General features: G+C 46.7%; 1 long non-coding RNA gene across 1 annotated transcript; it reads left to right on the plus strand.

Annotated features, from left to right (window-relative positions):
* Positions 1–8,713: 8,713 nt before the first annotated feature.
* LOC126490075 (uncharacterized) lies at positions 8,714–16,556 on the plus strand. The gene is made up of 3 exons (XR_007589101.1): positions 8,714–8,799; positions 9,164–12,858; positions 14,600–16,556. It is a non-coding gene; the product is annotated as an uncharacterized lncRNA (long non-coding RNA).
* The last annotated feature ends 8,674 nt before the right edge of the window (positions 16,557–25,230 follow it).

A 25,230-nucleotide genomic window follows, 5' to 3' on the forward strand; every position in this document is an offset into this window, starting at 1 on the left:
GAGGCGGTGGTGGGGAAGAGACAGAAATGTTTAATAAATAAATAAATAAATTAAAAAAAAAATAAAAAAAAATAAAATGACTAAGCACATAAAACAATAAAAAGTAGGAAAAAAACTACAGAAAATAGGCAAATACAATGCTAATAAATGAAAAATGTATTCATAGATATTGAAAACTCAACAGACAGATTAGAAAGAACAAAGCGAGTATTAGCAAGCTGGAAGATTATTCACAAAAAGACTAGGGGGTGAAAAAGATGTCTAATAGATGTCTCAGACAGATAATATAAGGAAATGTCAATATTCGAAGATAATATTATAAAAAAACCTTTATACATTTATTAAAAGCATGACTCACCTGATTCAGAAAATTCAGAAAGTACTAAATAATTTAAGTACAGTCAAGCCTATGTATACATAGTGCAGGACAGAAGACCAAGGACTTAAATCATATTTGGAAAATTTCATACAAGAGTACACTGTATTTATACCATTTTCACGCCTCCTTCTACCCTCTAATCCCTCCTATGTCTCCTTCCACTCCCTTTCAAATTCAAGCCCTCTTCTTATATGTGTACTTAGTGTCCATCTGTGACTTTAATTCTAATAGAACACTTTCTTAAGGAAATTGCTCTGGAGTTTGGCGCATAAATGCTTAGGATTTTCCTGTCTTCTTGGTTAATTCTTCCTTTGTTAAGAATAAAGTCTCCTTCTGGAGGTCTCCTAACTAATTTTGAAGAGTGTGTGTGTGTGTGTGTGTGTGTGTGTGTGTGTGTGTGTGTGAGAGAGAGAGAGAGAGAGAGAGAGAGAGAGAGAGAGAGAGAGAGAGACTGTTTGGGTCGGTTTGGAGGCTGGAGGAAGAATGTCAGCAAGGGTGAGCTTTGAGCTTTCAACTGCTATGCACTGCCCCTCAGCTTGCTGTTGTGGCTTAAGATGTGAGCTTTCTCTGCTGCTCCTCTGGCCATGGCTGCCAGCTGTCATGCTTCCCTGATGTGATGGGGATGCATTCTTGGCCCTCTGGAACCTCTAAGGCCCAAATAAACCCTTCCTTCTATAAATTGCCTTACTAATGTTTTGTTTGTTTGTTTGTTTTTTAACACAGCATAATACACAGTTATTGAAAGAGGAGTATGGTTTTCTTCCTTGGTGAGCCACTAGTAAATTGTTGTTAGTTCCGTGAATAACCTCACACCACTCAAATGAGAAACTATAAACAAATTGAAAGAAGCCATGACAGTCGGAGTGGGACTCACTGAGAATAAGGATTCCAGTCGGAGAAGGGGAGACAGGGAAGAGGGGGAAGAGGGCAGGGGGCATGTAAAAATGGCTAAAATTCATTATGTAAGGTGTAGAACAACTTTGAAAATTAGTGTCAGTCGGGCAGTGATGGCACAGGCCTTTAATCCCAGCACTCCGGAGGCAGAGACAGGCGGGTCTCTGTGAGTTTGAGGCCAACCTGGTCTACAGAGTGAGTTCCAGGACAGGCTCCAAAGCTACACAGAGAAACCCTGTAACCAAAATAACGACGACGACGACGACGACGATGATGATGATGATGATAATGTCTTGTTACAAAGCAGTGTGCCTCAGGATCCTATTGCTGACAAACGTAAATAGTGGGAGGTAGAAAGGCCATTTTGAGATATTTTTTTTCCCTTGGAATATTCTGCAGTTATTACCTAAGAAGCAAAAGAAAGTGTAGATGAGGGAAATGAGAAGGAGCTAAAAGATAAAGGAATTGGCAAACATTTAGGGCCCGCTCTTTAGGTTTTACCTTCAGGAACCCACCCTTGAAATGGAAACAGTGTGGCTTTCTCTAAGACAGCTTCAGTCTCTGACAGGAAAGCTGTGCTGCCAGGGGGATATTTTCTCCAGCCCCTTCTTTCCTGCCTCAGGTATCCCCAAGCCGAATTTCCTTCTGGAGGAGGGTGATAGGTGATGGCACAAGGAATTGCAGAGGGTGAAGAAAAGGAAGGAAGGGTGAGGGTGGACGGGGAGGTCATGCCTGAGCACTCAGACCTCAGCAGGACAGAGTAGAGGAAACGTGATCCGGAGACAATGAAGTTCCTAAAAGCTGATCTCATTCACTGAGGCAATTCCTTCTTGGCCTTACTTGCAGAGAGAGAGAGAGAGAGAGAGAGAGAGAGAGAGAGAGAGAGAGAGAGAGAGAGAGAGAGAGAATGGACTGAGGACTACATACTATTTCTACCATACTATAGGGACCATGGCTAATTTTCTACTCCAGCTTTCACTCTGAGATTCAGTATAGAAGTCTTCTCTCTTTCTCTCTCTCTCTCTCTCTCCATTAATAAATCTATTTTGGCTCCTTTCATAGGGTTCTGTAGCTTTGTAACTCACATTTTAATCTCTGAGGCCTGGGCCAAGGTGGAAGCCTGCGGGTTCCCAAGATTTCTTTTCCCCTATAAAGCCTTTCAGTTAGAGCCTTAAGGCCACAAACAGAAAGCACAAAGTGGAGCGAGAGGTCCTGGCCCTGCCTATTCGGCCTCTGGCTCGCCAGGGCTCTCAATAAGTCTATTGTTACCTAGCACTGAAAATAGCGCTTTCCCTCTTAAGCCTCATTGCTATTTGTACTTGTTCAAAATGCCCAGCTGGCTGCTTTTATCTGCAAAAACTTGCATAATTCCAGGGGCCTTGCTGCACACATTCATTGGGGGAGAAAAATGTGTTCTCTCCCAAGTGTGCATGAGGTAAGAAGACTCCAGTAAACAGGCATACATTTCATCAGATAAGGATACAGGCTGTCAGTACTGCTTACCCAAGAAACAGCAACAGCCGTGAATCAGCCGCTGAGTTAATTAGAACCCAGGCTTAGCAGCCCATCCTCAGCTCATAGAATGCGTGTGCACTGTTTTCTCTTGACCTAATTACAAGATAATCTTAAATATCATCATTTTGTTAAAAGACCCTGTAACTACAAATTACTTTGTGAACCGTATTATTGGGTCTCAAAACGCAGCTGCAATTTGAAGATGCTTGCAATTTGGGGGGAAAAAGTTGTCACTAGGGAACAGTGATGTTCTGGGGCCACGTTAGGCTCTTCTCTCCCCAGTTTCTCCCGCACCTCTCAGCAAAGGAGGTCAGAATACCTTTGGTCTTATTAGCAGATTCTAGGTGGTAGGTTCCAAAAGGCTAGCGGAACGTTACCAGAAAATCTGTTGCCATAGAGTGGTGAAAACCCTGTTCTCAAGCACCCAGCACCGTGTGTGTGTGTGTGTGTGTGTGTGTGTGTGTGTGTGTGTGTGTGTGTATGTGTGTGTGTAGTGGTGTTATTCTTCATGATTAGGACTTGAAAAATCACTCCAAACTTTTCTAAAGTACCAAAGGAAAGCTGAAAGAAAGAACAGCTTTCCCTCAGTACCGCCCAGCTAGTCTTTACAGATGTTTTTCCAGGTGATCACCACTAGAGGGCGGAGCAGGCTGCTTCAATTTCCAACGGCCTTTTCCCCACTAGGGGCGCAGAAAGTTATAAAGAGAGGCAGGCTATATGTTTTTCTTTGGGTTCTCCACATTGGAGCACCGGACTGAAATCTCAAGGTCGAAATCAGGAGCAGAAGGAGAGAGAGCATGAGCAAGGAACTCAGGACCGCGAGGGGTGCACCCACACACTGAGACAATGGGGATGTTCTATCGGGAACTCACCAAGGCCAGCTGGCCTGGGTCTGAAAGAGCCTGGGATAAAACCGGACTCACTGAACATAGCGGACAATGAGGACTACTGAGAACTCAAGAACAATGGCAATGGGTTTTTGATCCTACTGCACGTATTGGCTTTGTGGGAGCCTAGGCAGTTTGGATGCTCACCTTACTAGACCTGGTGGAGGTGGGTGGTCCTTGGACTTCCCACAGGGCAGGGAACCCTGATTGCTCTTTGGGCTGACGAGGGAGGGAGACTTGATTGGGGGAGGGGGAGGGAAAGGGGAGGCGGTGGTGGGGAAGAGACAGAAATCTTCAATAAATAAATAAAAATAAAAACAAAAAAAAGAGAGGCAGGCTAAATTCTGAACAGAACTTTTGATTCAGGGGAATCAGGGTTCCCTTTCGGGGATCTTAGTCTTATTAATAAAAAAAACTTAAGAATGGACTCAAATGAAAATTCAAAGACATTTTTATTTGAGTTTAAAAGAAAATGCTCAGGACAGGCAAACTGTTTAAAACTCAGTAGCTGCCAGGAGAAGAGGGAAAAATGACCATGCCATGTAAGAAGGTATGGAGGTCCGAGGCATGATGGACAGGCAGCCACGGTGGGGAGGGAAGCTTTAGGGAAAAAGAAAGGACGCCCAAATATCAGGAAAAGCAGGTTGTATGTAGGTAGGTTCTGGCCAAAGGAAAGAGATGAAAAAAAGGAAGGGAGGGAGGGAGGAAGGGAGCGGAGGGGAGCAGAGAGGAGGGGAGGGGAGAAAAAGTCGCATCTCTCCCAGGCCTCAGAAAGACAGGTAGGCACAACTAACTCATGGATGCTCCTAGGGACTGTGCTGGGACCATCCCTATGCCCCGGGGGCATTTTTATTGCTGCTCGAAAACTTTGAACTTAGAAATCTTTTACCCTCTGTGTGAGTTACTCGCTGACGTTAGGAGCAGAGTGGTGGGTGAAGGATAGAGTTCTCCATTGGAAGCTAAGTTTTGTGCCTCTGACAGCTTTTGCTTCTTAAAATGTTTCTTTCTACCTTCCACAAAGACTGCACTTAACACTCAGATGTAAGAAGTAGCAAGCGGGTCGGAGCACAGACAAGGAGGCTAATCAAAACTATAATGTTCATATTCAGTATGAGAGCCAAGGGGAGACTGTGACTCACAATTGTGGGTGGAACAAGGAGGGATATTGCCTCGTGGACCCAATCTGAGGCATCTGGGGCCTAAGAACCAAATCACAAACACAGCGTGAAGAAGAAAGAGGAGGGAGAAAGGCCCCCTCCCCTTCCTAAAGGTATTTTCAGTGTAGGGCAGTGGTTCTCAGTCTTCCTAGTGCTGCGACCCTTTACTACAGTTCCTCACGCTGTGCTGACCCCAGCCATAAAATTATTTTCATTGCTACTTCATAACTGCAATTTTGCTACTGTGATGAATTGTCACGTAAATATCTGATATACAGGATATCTGATATGAAGGGGCTGTTTGACCCCAAAGGGGTCATGACACACAGACTGAGAACCACTGGTCTAATGGTATCTATAATGGAAAATACAAATACACACAAGAGGAAAGCCGATAGCTGACTTCAGTGGCCTGCGCTAGGTGGCTGAGCACACATCGTGCCCTGTGTGAGGACACACTTGTGGATGGGCCTAGGTGCCCCGGGCGGCCCACCTGAGAATGATGGGGCTAAGGACTGACCAGAGGGCATGTTTCCTCACAGCACTGGCCTAGGCAGGGTTTCTAGTGCTGCAATGAAACACCATGACCAAAAAGCAACTTGGGGAGGAAAGGGTTTATTTGACTTACACTTCCACATCACTGTTCATCCCTGAAGGAAGTCAGGACAGGAACTCAAACAGGTCAAAATCCTGGATGCAGGAGTTGATGCAGAGACCATGGAGGCCTGCTGCTTACTGGCGTGCTCACCATGACTTGCTCAGCCTGCTTTCTTATAAAACCCAGGACCAGCAGCCCAGGGATGGCGCCACCCACCATGGGCTGGGTCCTCTCTCATTAACTAATAATGAAGGCGAATGTCCTCCAGCCGGATCTTATGGAGGCATTTTCCCAATTGAGGTTCCCTCCTTTTGGATGACTCTAGTTTGTGTGTCAAGCTGACACAAGTCCAGCCAGCATACGCTCGTGTTGAAACATGTCCGGCTTCTCTAATTGTCTTCCTAACCGACCAACTGTGCCTGGAGAGATGGGGGCTAGTGGAGAAGTTCTAATCACATTTCAGTTCACGTGAAGAGCACCTAAGACATACCAGTTCAGGCCTTTCTCCCCCGAATGTGGCCTTGTTGGTGTCTAAGAACTCTCCAGGTGATCTTAGGGTGTGTCCAGGAGAAGCCAATGGGATTCTCTACTTTGAGATTCCACAGGAGACACAGAAACCCCAAATAAGGATACACTCAGCTGCAGATTTTTCCCCTAATGTTGTTAAATTAAAACAAAACAAAACAACAACAACAAAAAAACAAAAAGCAGCCCTCTACCTGTATAATTTCTGCCCACACCTCCTACACCTGGGGTGGTGCTGTGCCCAGATTATGACCCCCAGAGAGACCACAGAAACCAGAGAAGTCCAGAATGCAATAGCAAGGTTTATTGTTATTTTAATGTGAGCTAGCTCAGAACTCATCTCAAGCACTCCTCACAGCGAGGCAGGGAGGAGTTAGAGTCCCTCTGTGGGGTTAGCTTTTCAAAGGCAAAAACCACAAGCCCTTCAGGGCCCTCAGAGGGGTTTGGCATGGGTACAAGGTTTTTGCTCTTTCCCACCCTGTTTTGTTAGTTTGCTTTGTCTTTAGAGCAAGGTCACAATGTCCCTGAGTCAGGACATCTTTATCAGTCTCCACCAGGTGGTGGTGGTGGTGGGGGGGAGCACTATCCTTTCTGGGAACGTGAAGCTAGTCTGGGGTTTTTGATTTTAAAACATTCTGCTAGGAAATTCCTTCTCGTTCCTTTGAGAATAAGGGGTGAGGGTCTTACATTCCCCTCTTCTCTTGGTCCTAAGAGGGCTCAATCATGAGCCTGCTTGCTATAGCTCGTGTACTTCATTGGCCCTACTGATATTACCATACATTTCAGTTGTATAAGGCCTGAGTGTAGTATACCCCTGTTGCACCATAAGTCGTATACTTCCCAGCCTTTGTTTCATATATTGGAGTATTCTATTAATAATGTTGAGTCCCAAAGTGAGTATTGGGAGGAAGAGTAACAGAGGCCCTATTAGGGACGAGATGAGGGTGGTGAACCAAGAGGATCTGGAACACCAGGCCTCAAAACAACTCTGGTTGTCTTCATGTTCTCTTTTCCTTTTTGCTAGGCCTTTTGGACTATTGCCATGGAATCTTTTACAATTCCTGAGTGGTCTTATAGAAGCGGCATTCATCTCCCGAAGCTGCACATCGCCCCTTTTCTTTTAGGAATAGTAAATCGAGGCCCCCTCTGTTCTGTAACACCACTTCTGCCAGTGAAGACAGAGACTCCTGTAGGTGGGCGATGAAGGTTTCTATTCTTTCAATGTCTTCATCTATTGATATGTGGATATCCGCATAATAATGCTGTTGGGTGACAAGGGAGGCTGCCCCTGTCCCCGATCCTGCGAAGCTGGTTCCCATCAGGATGGCAAGAGTAAGGGCTGTGACCCGCTCTCTCTTTTGTCTAAGAGCCTACTGGGTAGCCTCACTAAGGCTTAACAATTCCTCAGCGGCATGGTAGGTTACCCTGGGAATCCAGGACGTATGAGGACACAAAACCCCTTGGTTCGATTCAGCACAGTCACGTGGGCGCAGGGTGTTAGGCCAGAGGAACATGCCCACCAGGTATCATTCGCTGGGACCAAATATCCTGATTGGTTTGTGAGGAGCATCGTGTGATTGCAGAGGGGTAAGAGTAGCAGTCAGGTAGTGTCCCTATACATAGTCCCTGACCTGAGATTTGTTTGAGGGTCAAGGAGGTATTTGACTGCTATGGGCAAGAACCTGAGGCCCCCTTTTGTTCCTGCCAATTAGAATTGTTGGTTGGGGCCAACACAGCTATTCCTTCATAACAGGGCGGCCTTGTGCTGTAGCAGAGCCAGCAGGAGACAGTTAGTTCTGGCTTGGAACTATTTAGATGTAAGAATGACTGCTGTAGGACTGTAAACAGGGGTTGCAAGTTCAGAGGATCTAATAGGTATAGGGCCATCATCCCAGCGTATCTCTAGTGTTGGTAAAACTGAGGTGCTGAAGGCAATTGCCGGGGCGGTGGTACTAATAGTTTGGCTTGGGAAGAGAGGAGGGATTTTTCTTACCTGAGCAGGAGTTAATTACCTTATTGGGGCCTAATGCCACAGTCATGGGAGGTGTTGCAACAACCTGCAGGGAGAACAAGATCCCTACATCTTCTCCTCCTGGAACATACAGTCGTAATCCCCAAATCTTGCCTGTTAACCAGTTAGCCCTTTTTCCCTCCTCAGTAAAGGTGATACTGATTTTAGACTCTCCTGGTGTGGTACGAGTAAAAGAGACTAAGTCTCCTTTGCTAGTCCCCCATTGGGAGGCGCTGGTTTCACACCCCCAGACAGCACAATAAAATACTTTAGCCCCCCCACACTGGCGAGTTCGCTTACCCCCCGGACAAATATACCAGTCACAATGTCTGCAAGCAGGATAAGAGTCTTGGAGAGTTCGCTTAGTGTTTCCCCAAGAGTCCTTTGCTAAAACACATAGGTCGAAAGTTAGCTGAGGGTACCATGTATCTAGGGGATGAACTTCAGTGGCCAACCTTAAGGTTTGCCCAGTCTCAAAGTTAGTCAGGGTCCAGGTTAAGTTCCAAGGTGCATGGGGATTATCAGTATTCCCTGAGTACAGATGAAGTAGCAGGTACCCTATCAACAGGGTGGATTTCATTTTCAGGTTTCTGATGCAGCTTTAGCTTCAAGGAATCGGTGGGGTGCTTGGAAATTTCCCAGGTCCCGACCGGAGGCTTCTCAGCTGTAGGAGCCACAGGTCTGGCGTGGGAGTGGTGAATCCAGGCGGAGATACCGTCCACCTTGAGAGCAGTTGGAGTGGTTAGGATGACAGCATCGGGTCCTTTCCACAGTGGCTCCAGGGACTTGCGTTGGTGTCTACGGATCAGGACCCGGTCACCAGGCTTGAAACTGTAGGGATCAGAGGAAGAGGAGGATAAATATAGGACCCGCAACTGAGGTCAGATATCCGCCTGTATTTGGGACAGCGCTTTTAGGCTCTCTAGGAGATCCACTTCTTCTGGAGGCAGAATCAACTCGTCCGGCAAGCTAGGCACAAAGGGTGGGGGCAGACCATACATTATCTCAAAAGGGGTCAGTCCCATCTGGTATGGGGAGTTCCTCACCCTGAACAAGGCATAGGGGAGGAGAGCCCCCCCCCCCAATCACCGCCAGTCTCCAAGGCTAATTTTGTAAGGGTCTCTCTTAGGATCCTGTTTATTCTCTCAACCTGTCCTGAACTCTGAGGGTGGTAAGCACAATGTAATTTCCATTTAGCCCCCACTGCACTGGCTACCCCCTGGCTTACCTGTGAGATGAAGGCAGGGCCATTGTCTGACCCTATCATGTGTGGGAAGCCAAACCTGGTAAGGATCTCTTTTTTTTTTTTTTTGGTTTTTCGAGACAGGGTTTCTCTGTGGCTTTGGAGCCTGTCCTGGAACTTGCTCTGTAGACCAGGCTGGTCTCGAACTCACAGAGATCCGCTTGCCTCTGCCTCCCGAGTGATCTCTTTAAGGAATTTCTTAGCCACCACATAGGCAGTCTTGTGTTTGGTAGGATAAGCTTCAATCCATATTTACCTGGTTTGACTTCTGTAAAGTCCACTTCCCAGTATGTACCTGGGTGAGTTCCTCTCTCTTGGACACCTCTTTTTCCTTGTGTTTTATAGGAGTTTACCAATGAGCATATTTTGCCCTGCTTTACATTATAAATTTTTGCCATATGCCAAGGCATGCGTGCGGTAGCCTTCAGACCTGCCCGATAGAGCCTGGCGGAAGACACGGAGACTCTCCTTACCTTCTGCTGTGTTGAAGTTCCAGTTAGAATGGGTTGCTGGGAAGGCTGTTAGGGCTAGCAGAGGGTCCACTAGAGGGGCGTCTGTAGGTCCTGGGAGCAGCTTCCAGGTGTTTTCTAGGATTCTGCTTCTCTCCTCAGTCGTAAAGAGGACCCCCAACAGCTGCTGGCGATCGTCTTATGTAGGGGCATGGGTAAAAGGAACAGTTTCCAACAGGCTAATCAAGTCCTGGGGGTCCTTGGAAAATGGTGCATTCTGAGCCTTCCAATTATACAAGTCACTGGAAACAAATGACCAATAATGGAAGGGTTGGTTCCCTGAATCATCAGGAGGGCCAGCGGGTCTGAGAGGAAGGGCCACCGTGGAGTCTGGGTGTGGGGTCCCTGCCTTCCTGCTACGGGTAGACAGTGCCGGTGGCTCTCCTACCTCTGCCCCTGATGGTTGGGGGGGCTGAGGCTTCTTCTACAGGAGCTGTGGGATGTGGCTCGGGGAGACTGAGGGAAATAGGGAGGTGGGAAAAGCTCTGTCTCCATTGTTTCCCCCTGGAATAAGCAGCAGGCTTTGTCCTATTCTCTTCTTTACTTGCTGAGGGAGCTCTAGTCTTAGCAGTCAAAACTTGAGCGCCTTGGGTCTGCTGTGGAAGTAAGAACGGTACAATCCAAGGAAGGGGTCCCCCTACCCTATCTATTAGCCCCCTCCAAGTAACAAAATAGGGGACTTGGTCAGGGTGGCCACAGCAGAGGCGGAAGACAATCTCCTCCACCCAGTGGATAGTTGCTGGCCAGCCGACATTGCAGGTGGGCCACTCAGTTGAACAAAAAGTGACCTATTTCTTCTTTTTGACAGTTACACCGTTGTTGCTGACAGTATCCTGGACGTCCTGCCAGTGAGCAGGAGTTAAGTTTAGGGGTCTTGACAGGGTATTCCCCATTGCTGAAGAGGAGAGCTGAAGATAGAAGAGAGAAAGAAAGCAAAGCAACAATCACCACAACAAAACACAAAAAGACTTTGACAAGTTCCTGAACAAAATACAAGATGGCATTCCCCCCCCCACCCCCTACCCCCCGCAGTGGAGGGGGGGTACACAAACACACTCCTAATGTTGAAAGCACAGGATGGCTCCTGACCGCTTCCCGAAGGAGGTTTTCAAAACCAAATGGCTGCCTCTGAGGTGGCCCAAATGGCTCAGGACCGTGGGGTCTTTAGCCCAAACTGGGGAACGAAATGTCTTTCTTTCCCTCCAGGTTCACTTTCCGGACATGTCTGTCCCAGCGAGAATCTGCCAATTCCAGAATCCCAGATTGGTCAACTGGTACAGAACAAAAGTTACAAAACAACAACACAGACAAAAGACAAAGAGCATCATCTCTTACCGGTAGATGCTAATGAACCTCCGGACTCTCGGTCTGGTGGGATCCCTGGGGTTTCCCGGCCACTGCACCAAACGTTGTGCCCAGATTACCACCCCCAGAGAGACCACCAGAGACCAGAGAAGTCCAGACTGCAACAGCAAGGTTTATTGTTATTATAATGTGAGCTAGCTCAGAACTCATCTCAAGCACTCCTCACAGTGAAGCAGAGAGGAGTTAGAGTCCTTCTGTGGGGTTAGCTTTTCAAAGGCAAAATCCACAAGCCCTTCAGGGCCCTCAGAGGGGTTTGGCAGGGGTACAAGGTTTTTCCTCTTTCCCATTCTGTTTTGTCAGTTTGCTTTGTTTTTAGAGCAAGGTCACACTGTCCCTGAGTCAGGACACCTTTCTCAGACTCCACCAGGTGTGTGTGTGGGGGGGCACTATCATTACTGAGCACGTGAAGCTAGTCTGGGGTTTTTGATTTTAAAACATTCTGCTAGGAAATTCCTTCTCATTCCTTTGAGAATAAGGGATGAGGGTCTTACAATGGTTCGTAGGCAATGACTGTTACTGCTAGGAAAATTATTTGAAAATAAAAATGAATCCACACCAGATAGACAATGTTGCAGAAATATTTGTCCTGGGTTTTTAAGTTTTAAAAAGCATCCTCTGATGGGCCCCGGAAGTGCTTCACTCTGCTGCTTCGCTTTCCTCTCTCATCTTCGGCTGCCTTTCTGCCCTCCTCATCAGGAAAGTGTGGCTGAGATACGGAAAGTCATAGGTGGTGGCACAGGCTATATAGGTCTTGCTGCTTGTTCTGGTGGTGAAGGTAGACCCAGCCCCCTCTTCTCTCACACAGCGTGGTTTTTCCTCCAGTGTGTCAACTGCAGGCCAACGTCCAAGGCTCTGGTTCCCACCATTGTGGCTCCACCCAGGCCATCTCTACACACCAGCGTCATGTGCCTTTGGAACTTAGGCTCAAACTAGGGCCCGAGACAGAATGGTGTCTGATATTAGCTGATTCTATTCTGACCAGTCAGCTAAGTAAGAACCCTACAGACAGGAAGGGGAAACAGATGATCAGGGGCGGGGAGAGGCACCTCAGGCAGCTCCTGTGGCCACCAGTGTCAACCTCTCAGGCACTTGGCCAGGCTCTGGTGAAGAAGGAAGCACAGCTTGCTCACGGTTTGGACAGTTCAGGTTTCCAGCGGCTGTGGGTGTCACGAAGTGGCAGATAATAAAACAGACAGAATAAAGTATCCAGCAAGAAAGAGTGGTTTGGAATTTCCCCGGGAGAAAAGCAGACACTGGAGTTAAAGGTAACACGCTCTTTGCGTCATGCATCGGCTGTGGCTGTGACAGCAAGCTTCCGCGGAGATAAGGACAGAGCATTTGCAGGTTGCTTGAAATAGTGATTTATAGCATAGAGACCTGACATGGTCCCCTCCAGCTCAGGGACTAGCTTCCTAGGTCCTGTGGAACAAATACTCTCAGGCAACTCTATGAGGAAGGCAGAGATAGGGAATTGCTTGTAGGAGAACTAACCCAAGACCCTAAGGGCCCATAGAACACAGGAACAGCAAATCCAGTATGGCTAGAGCACGCTCAATCTCCATCGGTTCCAGGACAGCTTTGACAGCGACATTTTCTTCTTGCATTTTATTTGCTGGTGTTTCTATTATCCTCTGAAGTCCAGAGCATTGCCTGAGGAGACCGCAGCAGCAGAACAGGAACTCCACCTCTCCGCGGGTCTCCATGAGGTTCTGGGAACCGTCAGCACATCCAAATTAGGATCTCCAGGAAGGCTCACATGCTGATGCGGGGCCTAGGTGAGGGGTGCTGAGGTAGCACAGGTTTTAGCAGCAGAGGGTGCTGCAGGGTGCACAGTAGGAACCCTAGAAGAGTAGTATGGAGGGAAGGCCGGCTCGAGATTACCGTGGCTCCAGGCCAGCCCAGACGTTCTTATCACCCCTCCCCCATGAGAACAAGGGCTTCTCCTTCTCCCCCTTCCCTCCTCTGGGCCTATGCTTGGGTCTCCCATACTTGAAGCAAAGGAGTTGGTGGTTACTGTCTTTTGAGTCTCTTCTGTGGAAGATATCAAGCTGGGCACAATCACACTCACCTGAAATAAAGCATGGAACATTCCCATTGTTTGTTCAGAAGTACACATGGGAATCTTCAGGCCAGCCTGGCGATCAGTCTCTAGATCAGCCAGCCGTTCTCAACCTGTGGGGTGTGACCCCTTAGCGGTCGAAGGACCCTTTCATGAGGGTTGCATATCATATGTCCTGCATATCAGCTGTTTATATTACGATTCATAACAGCAGCAAAATTACAGTTATGAAGTAGCAATGGAATAATTTTATGGTTGGGGTATCCACAACATGAGGAACTGTGTTAAAGGGTCACAGCATCAAGACAGTTGAGAACCACTGCCTTAGACCTATCATTGATGATAGTGTGGTCAGTCTAGAGAGGAAAGCCCGCTGTCCTATTGCAGAGGAGCAGGGGAAGGTGGGTCCAAGTCTAGCCAGCAGTCAGGCCCGGCAGCCTTGGTGTCCTGTATCTCTACCCAGCTTTCTTCCCTTCTATGTCTGTCCCTCCTCTGTGTAAACTCAAGGTCATTCTTGAAGGTTACCCTGCTCTCTTCTTGCCTTGTGCTATTTCTCTCTCTCTCTCTCTCTCTCTCTCTCTCTCTCTCTCTCTCTCTCTCTCCCTCCTTCCCTTGCTCTCCCCCCCTCTCTTTCTCCTTGCTCTTTCCTCTTCTAAAGAGTATAAAGAGTATAGACAAACCAGGTTTGCAAGGTCCCTGTGCTCAGTCTCCTGAGAGTCGGGTCTGCCCTGTTACTTGATAGCATGTCTTTGCTCTCGGTATCCTCGGCTTCCGAGCACCATCCGGGTTCAAGGGAGATGGATGCTCAGTCCACTGTCATGCTGTTTTCAGAGTGAGTCTCCTCTGATTGTGACTTGTTACAGGGAGAGACATCAGTTCTGGGGATGCTTTGAAGCCTGGGTTATTGCTGGTTTCTCCAAAGAGGATTTCTGTTAGCTGGGAACATAGGGGATAGGAATACCACCAGTACTATCTACATTTTTGGCTTCGGATCTCGGAGAACCAAGCAGGCACTAACTTAGAGCCCCAAACCTAAGAACAGGCTCAGCAAATATTCTTAGACAAGGTGGAGTTTCTGTCTGGTTGGCTAGTTTTAGTGTTTTGCCATTTTACTTAAAGAAGAGGTCAAAACTACAAGGTTCCTTGCTTTCCATCTCTGTGGGACAGCCTTCAGAATGCGAGTTTCAATAGGTCTCTCTGGCCTGCCTGGCAGGGCCCTTCATTTTTTGTCCCCTCTCTTTTTTCATGTGGCCCTGCATCTTGATCTGCTATTAAAATGAAAATTTTAAGTCCAGGTGGAGCGGAGAGACACCCCGGGGGCATTCTGGAATAAGAGACCTGTCATAGTGGCTTTCTACAGGGTACTCTGAGCCAATGCTATCCGAATCATAACTTCTTTAATATTCAAAACAGGCCATCTGAAAGGCCTGGGGAGGTCAATTCCTTTCTTTCTGCAGGAAGAAAATGAGATAAAACCGCCCAGGATGACATATGCACCAATGAAACCCGTGGATCTGAGAGCCAAGGCCATGATCTTCCTCACAGCAATCACGTTGGTTCTGACTGTTGTCATGAGGGATGGAGACTACCTTACGAGTGTCAGCAATTCTCTAAGTATTTTTTTTTAATCACATCTGCCTTCCTTCACGATCCTTGCCAGCATTTCTGACCCGGAACTACGTAAAGAAGAGGATCGTGGGAAGCGTGATTCCTAGCCTTAGGGGAGGCCGTGCCTGTAAGCCTGTAGATTGACCGGCAGATTTCTGTGATGAGTAAACCCAGCGGGGCCTTAACTCTCTCAGATCACGCATGAATGTGTGTTTAAAGAGCAGCAAGTGATGCCTTGGAAATGGAAGAGAAATCAAGGAATGCTGGTCATCGCGTTTTTGCTCTTCTCTGCCAAACAAGTCTGATGAAATTTAATCCTGCATTCACCGGTGGGTTCACAATTGTCCCTGGTCTGCAAGATAACACCCCTTGGGCCAAGAAAAACTAAGAAGCTCATCACCTGCATATTGATGCTTTTGTTTTCAGACTCAAGGAAGCACCCTTCCTTATAACCTTTTAAATCACTTAGAGTTCCGTTTGCCTGGATTTATAAAGGGTCTCTTGGAGCTAAAAGTATTGGAGGCTGATTGCTTAATTATGTACACTGTGCCTGTGGACCGCCAGTTCTCTTTTTTACTGTTCTCAGTAATTTGATCTTCCTAGAAACAAACTCTGAAAAATATAAACAGTAAATATTGCATTAAAGGCTTGAACTAAACTTCCTACTTGCTTGGGTGAAGGAACAAGACCCCTGATGTGGTCCAGACTGTCCAGGACTCACAGGCCTGAGTCTGGCTAAGCAGTAAGAAGTGATTCTACTGCCTTGAAAGGCAGGGAAATGGACTTGCGGTGGAAAACGGGCACCAGGCGCCTTCTGCACGTTTTCGTGACTTAAAAAAACATCAAAACTAAGTAGACATTTCGAGTTTATTATTATCTCATTGACATTTCTGGAAGTATTTCTTTGTTTTCCAAATTCCAGTGTCTGGTACTAAGACATTGAAGAGTAGAACACCTTCAGATTTATTCTTCAGTGACTTATTTCAAAACCGAAGTTTACGTGTGTTCTGATCAGTGAAATAGGATGTCGACTCCTGGGGACATATGCTAAGTAGTGGTATAGCCAGGTCCTACAGCCCATTTATTTTTAGTCTTCTGAGCACCCTCCCTGCTGATTTCCAGAGTGGCTGCATCAGTTTGCAGTTCCACTCGCTGTAAATGGCTGCTTCTCTCTTCCCCAGAGCCTCCCCAGCCTTGTTTGCCAGCTCTTTGGTTGCTTTTAACCATTCTGACCAACATGAGATGCAACCTCAGAATTATTTCAATTTGAATCTCCCTGCTAGCTAAGAATGATGAGCCGTTTTTGAGGGATCACTTACCATATTTTTTAATGAGAACCCACTGTTTAGATTCCTAGCTCATCCTTACATTGGATCATTTGTTTCCTGAGTTCTTTGGATATTCTGGAAATTAATCCTCAGATGTATAGCTAACAAAGGTTCTCTCCTACTCTGAGTTTCTTCTCCAGTTAATCAGCTGTGCCCTCAGCTAGACCATAGACTTTAGTTTCACAAGGTCCCTGGTGTGGGGCATCCACCACAGAAGACTGCTCAGACACAGATTTAAGCCAATAGAAAGTATTAGCCAACTGGCACCTATACTACATGTTTGGGATCAGTGCAGCACCAAGCTTTTCTTGGGGTACACTTTCTTTCTCCCTCCTTCTTATTTATTCTGTGTCTTTCACACCATGCATCTTCATCCCATTCATTTCCCTATCCCTTCGTATCCACCCTCTGCCCTTGTACACCCCCCCAATAAAACAAAATAAATCTTAAGAGAAAAGAGAAAAAGCGAGAGAGAGAGAAAAAGCCAGTGTCACCGTGGAAGCTGCAGCGTGGCACAGCGAGCCATGCAGCAAACCCTTATCACATATCTTCAATTGCAAGCGTTCATTGCAAAGAGTAGCTGACCTGGTTCGTGGTCTCTGGCTTCTGTTACACTATCAATGCCAGGCCCTCCCTGGAACTCCTCTCGGGCATCCTGCTGTTGCCCTGCGTCAAGGGGATCCTGCAGTTTTGGGTCTACAGGACCAGTTCTTTCACATGCTCCAGCAGATCGCAGATGCGGTGGATGTTGGGGTAGGCCAACATATCTACCTGGTTCTGGGCCTGGGGATTTGCAGGATTGGTCAGCTCTTGGGTGAACTTTTAAGCCCAGAATCCGTGTTCTGGGTTGACATACCTCAGTAAACAAGAACAATTAGCCAGAAGCAGAACTATAGAAGTAAAAGAATAAGGTTAGTACATTTAGAGACTTTACCAGAACTCTGGACTTTGATGGAGTAGGTCTTTGTTTTAGTTTTGCTGAGTGATGTTATTTACATGCTGAGTTTTATGGCCTGAGCGGTATTTCTGTCATGGAGTCAGTTGTGCTAAGGTCTGAGGCCCTAGTGCGGTCCAACTTGTCAAGTGTGGCCCTGATTTCCTAGCTAAATGGAGTCCTGTCTGGAAAGTGCTGTCTTGCACTTGCACCTGTATCTTCGGCTGCCTCTTTTCTTCCAGCAGCTTTAAATCCTCAAATTCCACATTGATGACTTTGATCCCCTTGGAGCTGGTGACCTAGGTGGCAAGCATAACGTGGCCTTAAGGCCACTCAACAGGAGGAAAATCACGCCTGGTGTTAGAAGCCTAACCAACTACCTGGGGCTAAGAGGTCCTCCGTCTTAGAAGATAATCCATTACCACAGCTTTGCTAGCCCAGCTCAACTCTTTGCTCCATTCCATATCTTATCCTTACATCTGCAGCAAATGTAGCTAATAGCCCTCACCAAAGAGGCCTCTTCTCACAGCAAATGGAGAAGACCGCCACTGCACACAGTGCGGAGTTGGGCAGACAGTGGGGAGCGCAGCCCCAACGGATACATCTGCTGTTCGTTCCTGCATGTATGGGGACTGCATCCCCAACGGAGACGTCTACTGTTTGTTCCTGCATGTATGGCCCAGAGAACCTCTCAGAAAAGGGGAGCAGGATCCAGGGTACCAGGAAGTCTATTGTGAAACAGGCTCTCCTAGAAATGACCGCATAAACAAGATGTGAATGGTGACAATAGAAATAGGCACGCTAGCCGGGAAGTTCTCACATCGCATGGGGTATTTGTATATTTGTGCATGTATGTAATGTATATAGTCTACATATTATGTAAGGTTATACTCTGTATTTGTACACACATGTTTGAGAGTGCAGGGGTACATGGGAGGGAATGGATGAAGAGTTTAAGGGAAGGGAAGGGAAGGGAAAGGGGAAATGACTGTCTTTTAATTTCAATGTATTTAAAAATAAAATTAAAAAAATGAGAGATCAACAATATTTAAGCAGCAACGAAGTCTAGAGGTTCGTCTTTCCTCAGAAACGTGAGCACAGTGCCCTCTAGTGGATTCGATGGACCTTGGCTGCCTGCTGCTCACTGGGGCAGCCATTCCCTGAATAAAACGACTGTTTGAAGCTGAAGAAATTGTCAGCTTCTTCCCGAGAATCACGCGCCGCTGAGACAACATGAAGCCTCCCCTCCCCCCCCCCCCCCCCCCCCCCCCCCCCCCCCCCCCCCCCCCCCCCGCCTTTCCTCTCCACTCTCTGTTCACAATATCAGGAAGTTACATGGATGGGAACAAGTGGGGTTTTACTTCACCACGGTTCTCCATTTCCCTTGGCTCCAGAGAACTGAACCTGCAGCGCTGTCCTCAGTCATACAAGTGTCTCGGTTACCGCAGGACGAGCCGACAGCACAGTGCTGACCACTCCTAAGCCCCCAAATCAGAAGCTCCCGCTGGGATCCAGGAACTGTTTTCACGAATGGCTTCCGTGTGGAGGTCCGAGAACAATTTTGTGGATGGAGACAGTTCTCTCGCTCCACATTTAGCGGATTTCAGAACGGAACCCAGGTCACCAGGTTTTTCCATCAAGCGCCTTCAGCTGCTGAGCCCACCCTGGCTCGCTGGCCCACCCTGTATCTTTTAGAAAAGATACAGAGCATAGAAATAGTCATTCCTTCCTGTGAAAATGCCATAATTTCTTGATGTTTTTGGTTGTTAGCCTAGATTTTAACAGCTGAACCATCTCTCCAGTTTCCAACCTCCAATCCCTCCTTTTTTTTTTTCTTTCTTTGAGAGGGTCTTTCTAAATAACCTTGTTATCACAGAACTCACTGTGTAGACCAGGCTGGCCTCAAACTTACGGAGATCCACCTGCCTCTGCCTCCTGAGTGCTGGGCTTAAAGGCGTGCGCCACCATGTCCAATTGGAAACAGTATAATTTCTTGTTGATATGTAATAGTTCTCTCAATGTTTGATACTGAACAATGTTCTGATGCCTGCCTGACCTTACACATAGACAATGTCATACAGGAAAACTCCCTAAAAAGAAATTGGCAGGACAGGGATACAGAATTCAAAAAGTCTTCCACCTTTGGTAAATGTCACGGAAATGTCTGCTGCTTATTGAGGTGATATTTGTAACCATCAATTTAACTTCTTCTATGTGGCTAGCTCGATAAAACACTCCGTGGTATCATGAAGAACACATTTGATCTCCGTGTGCATGTTCATCCATATGCTGGGGAATCTGGTTTCCGTGAGATTCAGAAGCTGATTGCTGGGATTCAAATTTAGGATGAATCAGTGATTCCTAGCAGGACTTCTATGAGCTTCGAGGAGGGGCTGGAGGCAGCCATGTTATTGGAGAGTTGGAATTTCAGTCACATTCTCTGACATCTCTGGGAGGAGAGAGGAGACTCGAGTTCATCTCCAGGGGGAAGAAATACATCTGTGTGCTCAGAACAGGGGCGGGCGATTCCTATATATGCCTCCTATATAAGTCTCACCCCCACCTGTGAACCAAGGCCACGGGGAAGGAACGGAGAACAGGGAGTCAACAAAGCAAGCCCGGCTTTTTGACTGTCCTGCAACAGGGAACTTGATCGCTTGCTGTCTCTGAGTCCAAAGGCACAGTGGGATTTCCAGTTACCGGTAAAAAAAAGCCCAAATTTTGAAGAAAATTCCAAGTGGTTTTTAGATTTCTAAGTTTACTAGTGAAACACCCCCACCCCTCCACAACGTTCCCACCCCACCCTGCAGTGGACGGTCGCTGGAAACTCTTGGAGAGTCACAGAGGGGTCGCAGTGGCACCCAGCTCCTTAGTGGAAACAAAAAAATACCAACAGGAAAATCCAATCTGTGAGGTCTAACGCCTGATTTAGGACCTCCGACTTTCATTTTTAAAATGAGGGATGGGGCTCTCCAAAGGTAGAACACTAGGGGGGAAAAGTCCTTATTCTGGGAGAGCAGATCAATATGTTCACCCCCAGGGTGGCAGCATCTGCCTGGCCTTCCGCGATATTCCAGGCTGGTCTGGGGTTGATCGCAGTCTGGTTGAAATCTCTAGGAACTGGAGTGACTCGTTCAAGTAGGGCGGGCCTGCTCCTCCTTCCTGCTTGGTACTTGTCTTCTGATTTATGAGGAACATTATGAGAAACATTAACTTAAGCAAACCACATGGAAAGCTTGATAAGGCAGTGCTTTTCCGACTCAAAGTCCCTGTTAGTTCTGGGCTTGCCTGTCAGAGGCCCCAAGTCAGTCCTTCCTCACTCATTCTCCCTCTATCCCCCACTCTTCCGACTCTTCTTTCTCCTTCTCTTCCTCTTTTATTTCTTTTTTTTAAATATAATTTTTAAAATATTTATTTATTTATTTATTTATTTATTTATTTATTTATTTATTATGTATACAATATTCTGCCTGTGTGTATGCCTGCTGGCCAGAAGAGGGCACTAGACCCCATTACAGATGGTTGTGAGCCACCATGTGGTTGCTGGGAATTGAACTCAGGACCTTTGGAAGAGCAGGCAATGCTCTTAACCTCTGAGCCATCTCTCCAGCCCTTAAATATAATTTTTTATTGAAAAAAAATTTCCGCCTCCTCCCCACCTCCCATTTCCCTACTCCGCTTCTTTTCCCCCCCGCCTCTCCAGACAGCCACTATTTAAGAGCAAGGGCAGCCCCTGCTGGTGGGGAAATGGTTGAAGGCACTGAGTGAAACTAGCTTGCACAGAGGTGAGCACTCTGGGCCAGCCTGGGATGTTTGCTCTGCCTAGTTAAGGAGGAAGGGCACACGGCATTTCTAAGACAGAACAAATGACCGGCCTGAGCTGGTGTGAGTTTGGGTGTGAATGCACACTGTGCACCCACACGGGCCACGCTGATGGGCGCTTCTGGTTTCTCTACTGCAAAGCAATAACGTGGGGAGGGGCGGGGCTGTGCTTGAAGTGATGTGATTGCTATCGTTTTCCTTTTTATCAGGCATTGTCCGGGAAGTCAGGTGTGTAAGGAATATGCACCCAGGTATGTTTTGCATTAGTTCTCAGCCTTGATTTGGTTGATAGCTTTTTAAAGCTCTGTTCTTACCGATTTGACTTAGTTTCTTGAATGCAGTAATACAGTAAAAGCTATTTTTGCTGAAATGTACCCTTTAGCTGGATGCGCTCAGTGGGATGACCTGTGCGGAATCACTGGTCCCCCCATTGTCTGCCTCCTGGCTCCTCCATCCTGCTGCAGTAGAACCTCTGTGACCTCGAGGCATTGGAGACAAGAAGGCAGTACTGTGAGGTTGGGTCTGTTCACTGGGCAACATTTGGACACTTGCCTTAAAATTAAAGGGTAAATCAAAGTTCTGAGGAGATGGTTCAGTAGATAAGGTACCCCCTGTGCAAGGAACTGATTTTGATCACCAGAACCTACATTAAAAAAAATGCTGGGCTCTATGACTCAGATTCTTGTAAGTTCAGTTTTAGGAAGACAGGTGGATCCCTGGGGCTTGCTGGCAGAGTCCCCAGCCTAAGCAGCGAGCCTCAGATCAGTGGCAAACCAATGACCACAACAACAGCAAAAGGTACCGTAGACAGTGACCAAGAAATAAGGCCAGAGAGGGCTCTCTGGCCTCCACGTGTTGAAGCACACATATGGACCTGCATACACACGTGTATCTGTGCCACAACGCCAAAAAACAAAGATGGCAAGAAGCACGCATGTTCAAGAAGACTACACACAGGCAAGGATTCCCTAGCGGAGAGGTTCAGCACCCATTCTCAGAAACAGAGAGACCGGAAATGGCATGACAAGTGTTTCAAAGTTAATCTCACGGCCCCAGTACAGTGTTACTTACAGGACAGAATCATGGAACACGACCACAAACAGATGGCCACCATTTTCGCAGGTCCCGTGGAAGCGAGCTCGGAGTCCAATGAGACATTTACCTATGCTCATGAGCCGAAGAGATGGAAGAAGGCACAGCAAAACCGGCAGAACTTGTGTGTCACCACCAGCCCTTCCTCTGCCCTTCCTCCGCCCTCCACAGGCCAACCACCACCTCTGCCTCCAGTCAAATTGGCACTCACCTATGTCTTCTGGGAAAATACATTCTTGTGAGTGGCTCGCTATGGATTTGCCAGCAGTTTGTTTCCTAAGAACTGTTAGCATTTTCCCCATTTCAATTGCCAGGTCCCCAGGACCCATAGGAAGCCATGAGGTGAGTCAGGCTTCTTCATGATCAGAATAATACCTGCTCTGCTCCAAGGGGTCGGGAGTCTGATTTTTAAATGGCATCGTTTAAGTCCGACAATTAGATCCTGTTGGACTTTTAGAAGAACAAATAAAAGCTACACAGGAGAAATCCATTCTTAAAATGAATTACTCTCAAATTTCTCTCTCTTAAACTTAGTAGTAACATGTAAGAACACTCACCATTTCTAACAAAAATGTAACCTAAGCAGCCATCCAGAGAATACGTCACTAGCGTGGCATGTTAATATTGAAAAATACGGTATAACTTAAAAGGGGAATCATAAACTAATCTTTTATATGTGAGTTCCTGGAGAACAGACTGGCTGACACTGAGAAATGGCTCTGGTGTCTCAGTTATTGTTATGCTGGAGTATAGGTGGTATGTGTTTCTCTTACCGTAGGCCTGGTGTGGAGATGGTGGGGCACCAGAGATAACAGTCTGTCCATGGGCTTCAGATGGTTCCAGCCACGCCACAGGGCATGCTGACTAGAGAAGGCAGAAGAGGTGATCTCAAGCATCAATGGGCCTTGGATGTGCACAGCTTCTTGAGAAGACTAAGTGCTTTCTATCAAGGGCTCTGACTTCTCAGGAGACATCTGAACTTGCAGTTCAAGAGAGACAAAAAGTAATGCCTTTTGCTTACACACACACACACACACACACACACACACACACATTTAATGCAGAAATATCAAGAGGCAAATACGATCCAGGCAGCAGCTGGTATCTATTCCCCTGAAGTCACAAAGCCATGTCCTAGAGCCTCCAGGTCACACTGCATGGAGGTTTTAGCTACAGTGCCACCTGCACGGTCCATGCACCAGCTGGTATCTACTCCCCGAAAGCCAGGAGTCAGTTCCTGGAGCCCCAGATTCGAATATGTGGAGGTCTCAGCTCAGGCGCTACCTGCATGTTATTTGTCTCTCCTGCCCCCCGGTGTCTTGTGTGCCTCCATCACGCTTCCCCTGCCTTGTGCTGTGTTCCCAGGAGATGGCATTTTTGCATGACATCAACTTCTTTGCCGTTTGACTTTTGGATTTTACAAGAGGAAGTACCTGCAGATCCGTGGACGGAAGGAGAAGAGGGTATTCCCTCTGCATCCTACTCTAGCAGTGGTCTCTGCAGTCTCAAGCCAGGCAGCCTCTCTTCCAGGATTCCAAGCTCTCCGTCATGTGCCTTAAGGATCAGAAGAGTAAGACCCTTCTAAAAATATGTAGGTGTTTCCCCTTCCAGTGCAAGTTCCCCTAACATCTCATCTCATCCATCTTCCTCCTTAGACTCTTTAATTGAACTCTCAAAAGGTCTCATCCTTCGCTCTCTGTATGTGGACCAATACAAATGCTTTCCCAGAGATTTCTCAGAATGACTGAAAGTTTTATGGATTCATGTGAACTGCTAGCCTGGAATGCCTACTTACTTGTTTTACAGCTCTAATGACAAATGGCTTCTTCAGTAGTCTACAAATAAAGCACACAGAGGTCATTAATAGGGACAGTAAGGTTTGTTTGATACGAGTTCAAGACGATGAGAGGTGGTTTTATCAGCCACCTACCACACAGTCAGTTACTTAAATATTCGCATTAAATACAGATAGCCTAACGTCTAGCACTAGAGGTCTAGCGCCAACTGCATGGGCACCAGCTCTACTGCTTTAGAACCACTGTATGAGCTTCTGTCACATTATTGACTTTCTCTGGGCTACAATTCCTTTCTTCTTACTCCCTTCCTCCATCCATTGTTTCTTTCATTCTTGGCTTCTTTCCTCCCTCCGACTGCAGCACTTAGAAATGGTTTGGGTATGGTTTGGGTAAGGGCTCATGTAATAGAATTTTAGTCTCCAGTAAAGGGATGTTAAAAGTTGGTAGGACCGTTAAGAGGTGAGACCTCCTATTGTCAGACAGTGTGATCCTCTGTTCAAAATACCCCCAAAGACTCCACAAAAATGCTTACATCTAATAGACACTTCTAGCAAAGAAAGGGGATACAAAAATCAGTAGCATGATGAAGGAGGCAGGACATTAAATAAACTTCACTGAGGATGTGAAAGATTTCTTCAGTGAAAGGTATAAAAACACTAAAGATAGAAATTGAAAAAGGCATTAGAAGACCAAGAGACTCTCATGTTTACGGATTGGTAGAATTAAAGTTTCAAAAGTGGCCACAGAATCAAAACACTGATAGATACAATGTGTTGTCAAAGGTGGATAGATACAATGCCATCCCAATCAATGTCCTATAAGCACTGTCTCCAGAACTAGGACAGATAGTCTAGCATTCATGTGGGAAGCAGAAAAGAATAATGTTGGCGCTGCCACAATACCTACTTTCCAACTATACTGCAGAACCTTAGTAACAATTACAGTATAGGACTGGCACCTAAACAGACAAATAGAATAACGGACCGGAACAGAGGACCCAAGGCAAGTCCTCATAGCTACGGCTGCCTGATTTTCAGGAAAGAGCAGAGACACACGTCGGAGGAAAGACAGTCTCTTTAACAAATGAGTAAACTACTACATGCAAGTAGATGAAGGAAATTTTTCCTTTGTTCTGTTTTAAGTAAGATAACCCAAGCTCAGAGAGACAATGACCATGTTTTGTCCCTCATATGTGATTCTTAGATTCTAATTTCATACATGTGTGTTTATATGGAAGCAAGTTTGGGTATAGGTCACAAAACCAGAAATGAGACCACAAGATGAGAAAAAGGTTTTAAGGAAGGAAGATGGCAGGCTAGTTGAACACAGGTGACATGGGAGTTGAAAGGGGAATCATTCAGGCAGAAGGGTTCAAGTGGGAGGCAGGGAGATAGAGAATTAACCAAAACAATATATGTGGGAATGAATGCCACAGGAACCCACTACCTGTGTGCTAATTAAAACATTTAAAAACAATGAATTTGATTCCCATCTCTGACTTTGCAGAT

The sequence above is a fragment of the Alexandromys fortis genome, unplaced genomic scaffold (genome assembly GCF_014885135.2).
Source record: "Alexandromys fortis isolate MF-2015 unplaced genomic scaffold, M_Fortis_MF-2015_v1.1 scaffold_22, whole genome shotgun sequence".
Taxonomy (NCBI): domain Eukaryota; kingdom Metazoa; phylum Chordata; class Mammalia; order Rodentia; family Cricetidae; genus Alexandromys; species Alexandromys fortis.